This window comes from Tursiops truncatus, chromosome 12 (genome assembly GCF_011762595.2).
Source record: "Tursiops truncatus isolate mTurTru1 chromosome 12, mTurTru1.mat.Y, whole genome shotgun sequence".
NCBI classification, from domain to species: Eukaryota; Metazoa; Chordata; class Mammalia; order Artiodactyla; family Delphinidae; genus Tursiops; species Tursiops truncatus.
In genome coordinates this window covers 56,226,931-56,236,418 of record NC_047045.1, presented here as the reverse complement: position 1 = coordinate 56,236,418, position 9,488 = coordinate 56,226,931, and the positions used below count along the sequence as shown (strand labels likewise).

The 9,488-nt window shown below is 37.9% G+C and overlaps 1 long non-coding RNA gene and 1 other non-coding gene across 2 annotated transcripts in view; one reads left to right on the top strand and one right to left on the bottom strand.

Annotated features, from left to right (window-relative positions):
• Positions 1-9,488, bottom strand: part of LOC141275966 (uncharacterized) — a 50,044-nt gene that overhangs the window by 24,604 nt on the left and 15,952 nt on the right. The gene's annotated exons all lie outside the window — the stretch shown is intronic.
• LOC117307556 (U6 spliceosomal RNA) lies at positions 3,580-3,686 on the top strand. The gene has a single exon (XR_004521323.1). It is a non-coding gene; the product is annotated as a U6 spliceosomal RNA (small nuclear RNA).

Genomic DNA, 9,488 nt, shown 5'->3' with positions numbered 1-9,488 from the left:
TTATGGTTTTCCTTTGCTGTGCAAAAGCTTTTGAAGTGTCATTTAGGTCCATTGTTATTTTTTGTTTTTATTTCCATTACTCTAGGAGATGGATCAAAAAAGATCTTGCTGTGATTTATGTCAAAGAGTGTTCTTCCTATGATTTCTTCTAAGAGTTTTATAGTGCCCAGTCTTACATTTAGGTCTCTAGTGCATTTTGAGTTTATTTTTGTGTATGGTATTAGGGAGTGTTCTAATTTCATTCTTTTACATGTAGCTGTCCAGTTTTCCCAGCACTACTTAATGAAGAGACTGTCCTTTTCCCCATTATATATCCTTGCCTCCTTTGTCATAGATTAGTTGACCACAGGTGTGTGGGTTTATCTCTGGGCTTTCAATCTTGTTCCATTGATCTTATATTTCTGTTTTTGTGCCAGTACCATATTGTCTTTTTTTTTTTTTTTTTTTTTTGCGGTACACAGGCCTCTCACCGTTGTGGCCTCTCCCGTTGCAGAGCAACAGGCTCCGGACGCACAGGCCTCAGCGGCCATGGCTCACGGGCCCAGCCGCTCCGTGGCATGTGGGATCCTCCCAGACCAGGGCACGAACCCATGTCCCCTGCATTGGCAGGCGGACTCTCAACTACTGCGCCACCAGGCAAGCCCCCATATTGTCTTGATTACTGTAGCTTTGTAGTATAGTCTGAAGTCAGAGAGTCTGATTCCTCCAGCTCCGTTTTTGTCCCTCAAGACTGCTTTGGCTATTCAGGGTCTTTTTTGTCTCCATACAAATTTTAAGATTTTTTTGTTCTCATTCTATAAAAAATGTCACTGGTAATTTGATAGGGATTGCATTGAATCCCTAGTTTTTAAAGCTGGATCCATGGGGTTCTATTACACCATCCATTATAATTTTGTTGATTTTAGAATTTCCTTAATAAATAGATGCTAAATGATGAAAAATTGTCAGAAGCCCTTAAGATGAAAGAAATTTAACCTAACTTGATAGGGAATGGAGCTCCTAGAGGGGGTTACATCCAAACACATCCTTCCACACCTCCCATCCACTAGACCCAACTTTTTATTTGCAGCTGCTGTTGCAGCTACCAGCTGTGCAGAGGTTGACACCTGCATCTTACTTCAGCTCATCCTCTTCTCTCTCACTTCTAGCAAGAGGATGATTCTCTATCCCACAGTTGAATTTTCAGTAGGAGTCTATTCAGCCATTCTGATACACAGGCAAATCTGGTAATGTAAGGGAGTTAAACACCCCAAAGGCATCCCTTGACCAGTGAGAGACTGGGGATGATGAAAATTACTCCACTTTTTCCATTTCTCCAGGAGACAATTCTGCAGCCTTCCCACTGGTCTTTAGTGGAACTTAGTCCCAGTAGTTCTCAGTGGTCATCCTAACTACCTTTGGATTATCTGTTTCACTCTGTCAACTGCCCCATCCTTGTTCCCTAGAATAATTTAGTAAAATAAGCTGTCTGGACATAAGTTCTTGTCTCAAGCTCTGCTTCATAGGGAACTTAAGGAGTAAAAGGGTAATTAGATTATAAACTATGGTGAATTTTTTAAGCATTAAACAAAGCAGTTAAAATATTATGTCAGTTAAGTGCCCTGGGAAGTCATCTCTGAAATAAAAGGCTTTGTTGAGCTATAATGCCTATAAAAGATAAAAGCTGGAGGAAGCAGAATCTTGTAGAGAAAGACTTGAGGTCATGATAGTGAAAATCTGACACTTATGAAAGGAAAAGGAAGCTATAAGAAAGATTGGACAAGGAGATATTCTAACAGTGATGTAGGTTTAACAAAATCTCAGCCAACCAATTGGGAGCTCTGAAGTAAAGACTGTCTCATAGTAGAGTTCTGTATGTATTGAACAGATATGCCAGGACCAGCACCTGTAGTGGGCTCAGTCATGACTATGGGCTGGCTGGGAACAGCATGGATTGTCTCAAAGGCTAAGACAGAGACTGCAATTCTTCCAGCTGTAGATTATGAGATCACTGTATTAACTACAGTTGAACAAAATGTATTGATACTTTCTTGGAGGAAGATTCAAACAGCCCACCTCCATGGCTGCCAAAGGTACATTAAAAAAAATAATAATTCATATATTTGATTACCTCTCTTTTTTCTAACCTTAGTGAAAAGGACTATATGAAGCTGAAGTTAAAATGCAGTAATCATTGAGAAATATAATTATACATTGTTAGTCACTTGTGCTGAAATCAGTGAAGAAAATTTCACCAACTCTGTGATCTTGCAAAGCAGTCTGTGGCTGTGTTCAGAGATGAGTGAGAAAAAGAAGTTTGAATTAATATTCTAAAGGTAGACATGAGGGATGTGCACTCAGAGTCCTGCAGGAGCTTCTCAATGGTAGTGGAAACAGTCACCACAGTAAAAGATTACAAGGGCTCCCAGAGAATGGGAAATTGAAAACATAAGTACATGAACCATATCAGCACCAATGTATTTCTCACAGACTGTGATCCTCCTTTCAAAAAGTCTCTTTTCTGGCCACTTTGAATCCATAAACAGGAAGTCGGCTATTAACAAGGCAATGTGATTATACATTAAAAAGAAGGACCAATCCATAACTATTGAAGAGTTAAGTATTAACAGTTACAAAGCATGTGTAAGTGCACCACAAAAAAGTCTAGACATAAACCTCACATCATCCCATTTGCCATTGCAAAAAACCAACAATCAAAACCAGTACTACATGTCTATCATATTGAATCTTTTTCCTTTTAGAGTTCTGCCTCACCTTATCATATTTAATCAACTTTAAATAACACTTAGGAAGCATATAACTGGTCACTCTTTTTTTTTTTTTTTTTTTTTTTTTTTTTTTTTTGCGCGGGCCTCTCACTGTCGTGGCCTCTCTTGTTGCGGAGCACAGGCTCCAGATGCGCAGGCTCAGTAGTTGTGGCTCACGGGCCCAGTTGCTCCACGGCATGTGGGATCCTCCCAGACCAGGGCTCGAACCCGTGTCCCCCGCATTGGCAGGCAGATTCTCAACCACTGCGCCACCAGGGAAGCCCTATAACTGGTCACTCTTAAATTGATCTCACCAAGTATTTCCAAACAGTCTTTCTAGTATTAATTTCTAATGCTATTCAATTTCAAGATAAGAATCAGTTGAAAGGTATTGAGGGAGCATAGCTGAGGCATTAGACCTGAAGTGCTGCAGCAATGCCCATGGGAAAGGCTTCATTTGCTCACAACTCTCCATGGCTTTCGAGAGACTGCTTTTTGTCTTTGAGAAAGCTTATAACTGGAGAAGAGGACCCTTAGGCAATTTCTCATGGGAATAACAATCACAGATATTCTTAGAGAAAAAATGACTGTCTCTCCTTCCCTGTCACAACTTGGGGAGAAAACTTTTGTTATGGTCAGTAGAAGTAAAAGCACAGCTCTGTCTGAAGAACAAATGCAGAAAATATATCATCTTGCCTTTCCTAATATTATCAGTTACTCATTAGAAAACTACTACCATAATTCAGTTTATCAAATTTCCAATTAATTGTGTACATGATTCTCATTTGCTACTTAGGATAACTTAGAAAATTATTATTCAGAAAGTTCTGTAGTGCTCGCTTCGGCAGCACATATACTAAAATTGGAACGATACAGAGAATATTAGCATGGCCACTGCGCAAGGATGACACACAAATTCGTGAAGCGTTCCATATTTTTATGAACGGATAAAGAAGATGTGGCACATATATACAATGGAATATTACTCAGCCATAAAAAGAAATGAAATTGAGTTATTTGTAGTGAGGTGGGTAGACCTAGAGTCTGTCATACAGAGTGAAGTAAGTCAGAAAGAGAAAGACAAATATCATATGCTAACACATATATATGGAATCTAAGAAAAAAAAATGTCATGAAGAACCTAGGGGTAAGACGTGAATAAAGACACAGACCTACTAGAGAATGGACTTGAGGATATGGGGAGGGGGAAGGGTAAGCTGGGACAAAGTGAGAGAGTGGCATGGACATATATACACTACCAAATGTAAAATAGATAGCTAGTGGGAAGCAGCCGAATAGCACAGGGAGATCAGCTGGGTGGTTTGTGATCACCTAGAGGTGTGAGATAGGGAGGGTGGCAGGGAGGGAGACGCAAGAGGCAAGAGATATGGGAACATATGTATATGTATAACTGATTCACTTTGTTATAAAGCAGAAACTAACACACCATTGTAAAGCAATTATACTCCAATAAAGATGTTAAAAAAAAAAAGCTCTGTAATAAGGATATTGAGAGGGATAACAATTTTATATCAGCAGTCCAATTTACTATACTGATTTTTTTTGTGCAATATTAATATCGTTCATAAATGTCCTAATGTTCTTGATTTTTTTATCTTTATAGAGCATAAAAAGAAAAGCTCAACCAAGCACTATTCCATTTTTTTTTTTATATAACAGCAAAATCTGTACGTATCTAATAACTGGTTGACTAACCCAGAGACACTGGAGATAGGTCTATAATTAGTTGTTACATTTATATATAACAGAGCAAAATACAAGCAGCTATTTATGGTTACTGCTTCACCGATTCTGAGAATAAATTTGTAAAGTCATGTGTGCATGGTGTAACCGTTCCGTTTTTGTTATGTTCAATAATATACACAGAACATTCCAGTGATTAGGGGATTGCCATATCACATTACCCCGTGATGAGCAACATCTCTTATTCAGTGATGAATTCAACAAATTCTTTCCATGTTTACCTCATGTCATTTTATAATTATAAATATCTCATAGATGCAGAGCCAAGCAAATCGTTGATGGCAGAAGGAAAATAGGAGAATGACAAAAGGCAGGTCATAAAGATGTCTGACAAGGAAGAGAAGTGGAAGAGGCACTTGCCAACACTGAATAATCTGCTAACCACTCCCTGTTAGGAAAGATCCAAGTGTTGTATTGTCCAGAGGTTCAAGAATCCTTCCTCCACCCACACAAAACCTTTCTTTAGGTCAGTAAGCACAAGCACTTGATGAACATCTGCCATGTTCTTACCTTGGAATTTGCACTACGTGGGATTCAAATACACATCAAGTCCTGACAGGCGAGGAGTTTACAATCTATTTGTGATGCTGTAGCTAACACACAAAATCATTAAGGCCTAATGAGTGGGACTTATCTAAAGGAAATAGTAGACTGAATCCAAACAAACTCAGTAGGGCTGAGGGTATCTTCATGGAGTAGGTAGGGCCTGTGATGAGGCTTAAGGGTTGGCCATGATTTTGTGAAACTAAATGAAAAACAATTTCAAGCACTGGAAATAAACACATAGGGTTAAGTTGATGTTAGGTATCCTGATAGAAATAATCCTCTGATTTCTAATGGAGTTGATTAACATGGTTATTGGAGAGAATGTGGGGAAGCATTTTAGGGTACAGGGAAAACAGAAATAAAAATTGTCTATACAAAAGAAAAGAAAAAGATCAAACACTAAATGAGAGGTTCAATGATACAGAGCAGTGAGAGACAAATAAATACTTGTGATGACTGAAGTACTCAGTGATATAGGGCAGAGGAGACAAAGGCAACTAATATTTATGCACGACTTCTATGCCCAAGAAATGTGCTAAGTGTCTTATTAAACTGTAACCAAATTAGGTATCAATGGCTTTATTGCAGTGTCCTCCAGGTATCCCTGATGGTATCCCTAATATTCCACAGTCAACCAGGACCAATTTATAACTTTGGACATGACTCCTCCTAAAGACTGAGTGATAATGGAAGAGAATTCTTGAACAGCAAGTAACTTATACTATGATATAGAGTAGCCCAAGCCCTAGGAGCTATTTACCCTGGCCTGCCACCCCATGTCCATAGGCATCTCAGACCTCACCCCCAAAAACTCTCCTGGCACCTCCAAGCCTCAGAAATGTCTCTGCCCTGATTGAGGTACCCATTCATACCTGTCTAAACCAGATTTTTTAAAGTGTTGAAACTCATTTCCTTCAAGAAGAAAATTTCTTTTTCTTCCAAAGTCTCCATTTTTCTCCATCTTCCATTTTTCTCCATCTTCGTTTTGCTTCCATTATCTCAGCAAACATCCATATCAAATCCTCTACATTTCTGATCCATCTAATGCAATGACTGCTGCCTGCCTCTCCAGGATCTTCAGACTTCAGAGACTTCATTTCTTCCTACAAGGTTGACAGCCACTACTGGCTGTTGACCAATCAGCCTGCTTCTGTGCCATTGGGCATACTGGTATGTTGTTTGCCTGCCTTTTCTAAAGAATCATTGCCTCCATTGTGAAATCTAGCCTAACTTCCCAAGGCAGATTTAATTTTTTATTCTTTTAAAAATTTCTGAGTACTCTTCTAGGCCAATCACTATTCTAGGAACTGGAAATTTAATGTTGAACAAAACAGGTAAGGTCTCTACTCTTACAAATTGAGCATCCAATTCTGAGAATTGGAGACATTAGAGCTTTTTCATCAATATTTCATGTATATACCAAGCATACCTCTCCAAAGTACATGGTAATGTACTTTCTTGTTTCCTTGTCTCTTTCTCATTATATTATAAGAAGCTTAATAGCAAGTACTGGGACTGTCACCTGAGGGTCTCTGGTGCCTAGCAAAGCACCCGGAAAATAGTTCTGCTATTCAGCACTCAAGGGAGCATTGTCATCAGTCAATGTCAGTGGAATCATGGAATCACATTTAATAAACTGAACTTTTCACATATCAAAAGGCTTTTTAACATTATTATTATTATTATATATGATAGCAGCTTTTCAGAAAACAGCTCTTGCTATTTTCCAAATTTGGAAAGTATCCCCAATACCAAAGAGTTTATTATTTTTCTTCTAAGGATACATTCCCTCTAAAAATACTTCAAGAATTGTATAAATATCATAAACCTTTTGCTAAATGATTTCTTGTTTAATAAACATCAATAAATGTTTATTTATTGATTAGTTTCAATTTTGCCCTCCTTCTCAAGTGTTTTTCTTCATAAATACATTGAGTTGTTATTGTTGTTGTTTGGAGGGGGGCTGTTGGTGGTGGGTTTTTGCTTTCGCCATTGTTTTGCTTACTATTTAATACATCTGTCTTCCATCTCTGGAAACTGGGAACTGACTGAGAGAAAACAAAGAACATCAGTAATCCTAAAACATGTTCATTCTTTATCTTTTTTATTTTTCACTCTAAGTCAACAGTTTCTGTTTAGCTCTCCTCTAAGGTTTAGATCTTTAGGCTTCGCAAACTTCTGTTTCTTAGTTTATATACTCTAACTTCTGAAAGAAAAAAATGACTTTTACTTATCTAATTGTATCTCCACCAATTTTCTATAACTTAAGCTGTCACTTTCAGCTGCTGAGTCAAAAATATTCTACGGGGAAGATAGCAGCTTCTGCTCATCACCTTTTCTCTATCACAGATGAAGGCCAAATGTGCAAAATATACAGAAAGATTTTAGGACATTATTTTTCTGAGGCAACATGACTGATGTCACTTTGTATTCTTTCTCATCAACTTACTATCTTTTTTTTTTTTTTTTTTTTTTTTTGTGGTACACAGGCCTCTCACTGTTGCGGTCTCTCCCATTGCGGACCACAGGCTCCGGACGCGCAGGCTCAGCGGCCATGGCTCACGGGCTTAGCCGTTCCGCGGCATGTGGGATCTTCCCGGACCGGGGCACGAACCAGTGTCCCCTGCATCGGCAGGCGGACTCTTAACAACTGTGCCAACAGGGAAGCCCGAACTTACTATCTTTATATTGCAATATGTTTACTATTTTTTTATATTCCAGTATATGGTTATGACATAATTCCTTAACTAAAAATCAGCACTTCCTAACACCCCTTTTACTTTCTAAAGTCTAATGAGTCTTTATCTCCTTCTCAAATATCATCCTCTCATTGTTTAGACATCTCACTGTACCTTCTAGCTTCCCAGAGTTGCTCCTACTGTATTTAATCTAAACTACCAAACATTTAATATTAGAGCCATCTTGTACCAGTCAAAATGCAGCTGTCCTAGGTCAAATTCTCCAAATATTAGACTAGTTAACTACTAGAACTAATAATTTGCATTCAAGATTCCATTTGTAATTTTTACTGGTAAAACTTCGGCAAATTAAACTGACTTGTCACTATCATATGGTTGTCTCCATTGCACACTAGTTTCAAATTTTATTTTTACTTTGAAGCAACTTCATTTATTTACCTTGAATACCAGTACAGTATTTCTTTATATGACATAAATATAATTTCTTGTCCTCTCCTTTACCCAGCCAAGTATTGCTGTGCTTTTTTCTCCCTTCATGTAACCTGAAGGCACACTCAGAAGCCTTCCTAAATTTTTATTTTAAAATATTTCAGGGATGCCAATCCTCTCAACAACCATATTAAGGAATTATAGGGAAAGCAGTTGTGTTGCCACTTTAAATAGGGAGATGCTGGACTGCAAATAAAAGTGTGCACTTTTTACACAAGTCAGTTGTTGGTCTGGGAAAGGAGCCCAGGAAACTTGCCTCTTATGTTAGCATATCAGTAAATAGACTAATTTTTATTTTCACTTAAGATAAAATCGTAAGACTGGAAGGGACTGGTTTCAGTTATAGCCTAGGCAGAATTCTATCAATGCTCTGCCAGAAGAAAGGTTAATTTCCCAAATATTTATAGAATTCTTTGTAATATGCTTCCATGATTTTTTTTTTCTGAAATGATAAAGTCAGAGAACTGTAGCTCTGTGTCTCAAATTAGAAGCCAGACTAACCAAGAGAAATGGCATGCAATTATTCTTGAAGAAAACAATAGCATCATTGTGATATTCATAAATCCTTTTTTTGAGCATGCTCTCTAAGTCCAAAGCTATCTGGGTCTTAAGCTGTCATTTATTTATTAATTTGTTTTTAAATATTAATTAATTAATTAATTAATATTTAAAAATATTCTATGCCTATCCCACCCCTCAAAAACATAAACCACAGTTCCTTCCTCACACAGCTTACAATCTTTTAGAGATTATTTATAGTGTGCTAACTCTTAGAGTTGAAAATGTACAAAGCGCAGTAAAAGCACATGGTCAGGGCAACTCCATAAGATTTCAGGGCTCAATGACGTTTTCTAAAGGAAGCAGCATCTTAAAATGAGGCTTGAAGGGTGAAAAAAAGGGACAACACAGTCAAATCAGAGGTAGGGTAGTTAAAGAATATCGTAAGTAGAGCACGTACAAAGGCACAGATGAAAGACAGCATAGCATATTAGATGATCTGTAAGAAGTTTAACATGGGTAGAGTGCAAGAGTGGGAAATGACAGAGATGGGGGTGGTGAAATACCCAGGGCTAGTGTGGAAAATAAAATAGAGCAAGAGTTGACAAACTTTTTGTAAAGGGCCGGTTGGCAAATATTTTAGGATTTGCATGCAGTCTCTTGTCTCAACTACTCAAATCTGCTATTGCAGAGCTAAAGCAACCTTAGACAATATATAAATGAATGTAATCCAATCGCTATATAG